The sequence below is a fragment of the Rhipicephalus sanguineus genome, unplaced genomic scaffold (genome assembly GCF_013339695.2).
Source record: "Rhipicephalus sanguineus isolate Rsan-2018 unplaced genomic scaffold, BIME_Rsan_1.4 Seq2472, whole genome shotgun sequence".
NCBI lineage: Eukaryota > Metazoa > Arthropoda > Arachnida > Ixodida > Ixodidae > Rhipicephalus > Rhipicephalus sanguineus.
Genome location: NW_023614863.1, coordinates 10,301 through 12,875, shown reverse-complemented (window position 1 = coordinate 12,875; position 2,575 = coordinate 10,301).

Genomic DNA, 2,575 nt, shown 5'->3' with positions numbered 1-2,575 from the left:
CGTCATACAGTCGCGTCACGCAATACCAATTTTGGTGTATATCAAGCTAGCGAAGCGGCCACGAATGCATGTGAGCATGGCATGTTAATCATGACATACATGTCATGATTTTCATGGTACCAACTATTATTCCATGTTCTTCAGACAGTCACATCGCGCAATGCCAATTTTGGTGTATATCAATCTAGCGAAACAACCGCGAGCGCACCATGAGCGTGGTATGTAAATCATGTCGTACATGACTTGCATGTCATGATTTTCATGTTGCCACCTCTCATTTACGTTCGCCATACAGTCGTGTCGCGCACTACCAATTTTGGTGTATATCAGTTTAGCGAAACGGCCACATGCCATGAGTATGGCATGTAAATCATGACATACATGACATGTATGTTATGGTTTTCATGTTACCACCTGTTATTCATGTCCCTTATACAGTCACATCGCACAACACCAAGTTTGGTGTATATCAATTTAGCGAAACGGCCGCGAGTGCGCCATGAGCGTGGCATGTAAACCATGTCGTACATGGCATGCATGTCATGATTTTCATGTTACCACGTGTCAGTTATGTTTGTCATACAGAAATGTCTCCTCATACCAGTTTTCGTATATATCCATTCATTTAAACGGCCGCGAGCGCCCCGAGACCATGTCACGTAAATCATGCTGCACATGACATGCGGGTCATGAGTTGCATGTCAGGACCTGTCATTATGTTTGTCATGGACTCTTGTCACGCCATACCAATTTTGGTATATATGAAACTAACGGTACGGCCGCAAGAGCCCCAAGGCCGTGGAATGTAAATCATGCTGTTCATGACATGCATGTCAGGATTTTCATGCTATGACCTGTCATTTGTGTTCGTAATAAGGTCATGTTATGCCACACCAATTTTGTATACATCCGATTAACGAAACGGCCAGGAAAGCACAAAGTCGTAGGCGGCTAGATAGATAGATAGATAGATAGATAGATGATAGATAGATAGATAGATAGATAGATAGATAGATAGATAGATAGATAGATAGATAGATAGATAGATAGATAGATAGATAGATAGATAGATAGATACGCTCAAAATCGCAGAAGTTCGCTAAGAAATGCTTCGCATTTAAAAAGTGGGGTTAGCGAATGACGCTTCGCGATGAGCCTGTACTGGTGTGCTTTTTGTTCTTTTCCATCGCTATTTATGATCCTTCCGATAACGGACCGTTTCGTGCGCATGTATGAGTGTGTTCTTGGTGCGTTTCAAAGCCGCTAGACTAGGCTCGCGTCATGAAGGAAGCAGAGTAACGTAGCAGTAGCGAGGGTAGAGCGAGGGCAGAGCGGCGGCGATCGTCACAGCCTGCGAGATGCAGCGCGTCCTGAAGCGTCGCACAGGACAGGCCGACAAGGGTAGGGGCATGAAAGAGAGAGGTAGGAGGGTGAAGGGGAAAAAAAGAGGAGGATGGTCGCACTCTGCTCGCGTGTCCCTCGGCAGCAGAAACCCGCGGCGCGGGCCGCCCCCAAGGAGAGGAGTAGTCAAGCAGGTCGGCAGGGGAGAGAAGGATGCCAGCAGCATCTCGTGACGGGCGCACGGTCGCGGGAGAAGTCAGGAGACAGCTAAATACGGGCCTCAAAGGCGCGTAAACAGATCGGCGCCGCCGAAAAAATCGAGCAGAGCATAACACGCCTGCAAGACCAAGAAGTGCAGTGCGCGAGTCACACAGGACGTTTTGTGTGCATGTGCGAGTGTGTTCTTGGCGCGTTTCAAAGCCGCTAGACTAGGCTCGCGTCATGAAGGAAGCAGAGTAACGTAGCGAGGGCAGAGCGGCGGCGATCGTCACAGCCTGCGAGATGCAGCGCGTCCTGAAGCGTCGCACAGGGCAGGCGGACAAGGTCAACAAGGTGGTGGTGGTAGTGGTTTGAAGAGGAAAAGGCGCCTAATTTCTGCAGCCCGGTCGGGAGCACGGCGCACGCCTCAACAAGGTACCGAAAGAGTAGGATAAAGAAGGGGGAAGAGTGAGAACAGAAAACGCAAGAAGGAGTGTGCACTCCGTAACTCAGTTCAAATCACCCGCCTCGCTCGAGCCAATCACGTCAAGCCAAAGACGTGCGTGCGGGACCACACACAAAAAAAAAATTTTCTACAAAACAGATCCTACCACAACAAAATTGCTCCGTGCTTGTATACTTATAATGTTTGTTGATATCACGCGGGGTCATCATTGCTGTCAGTTGATATTAGAGATATAACGCAACTAAATTCAAATCACCCGCCGCGCGAGAGCCAATCCCTTCAAACCAAAACCACGCGTGCGGGACCACGTTCAGCGCGATAAAAAAAAAAAATGTACCGGCGTGGGGAATCGAAGGTGGTGCCGTGATAAGTTCGTTCCGCGCTTGTATATTTGCGGTGTTTATTGATATTATGTGTGCCAATCATCGTTGTCAGTCGTCGACTGGAAGTGTATCGCGTGTGGGATGGAATGGGCGCCAAAGGTGTGTCAAGATTTTGTGTTGGTGTTCTGTGGTGTGTCGTCGTAGCCTCAACGGGCTCGTCGCTTTGTCTGCGCGCTCAGCGCTGCGT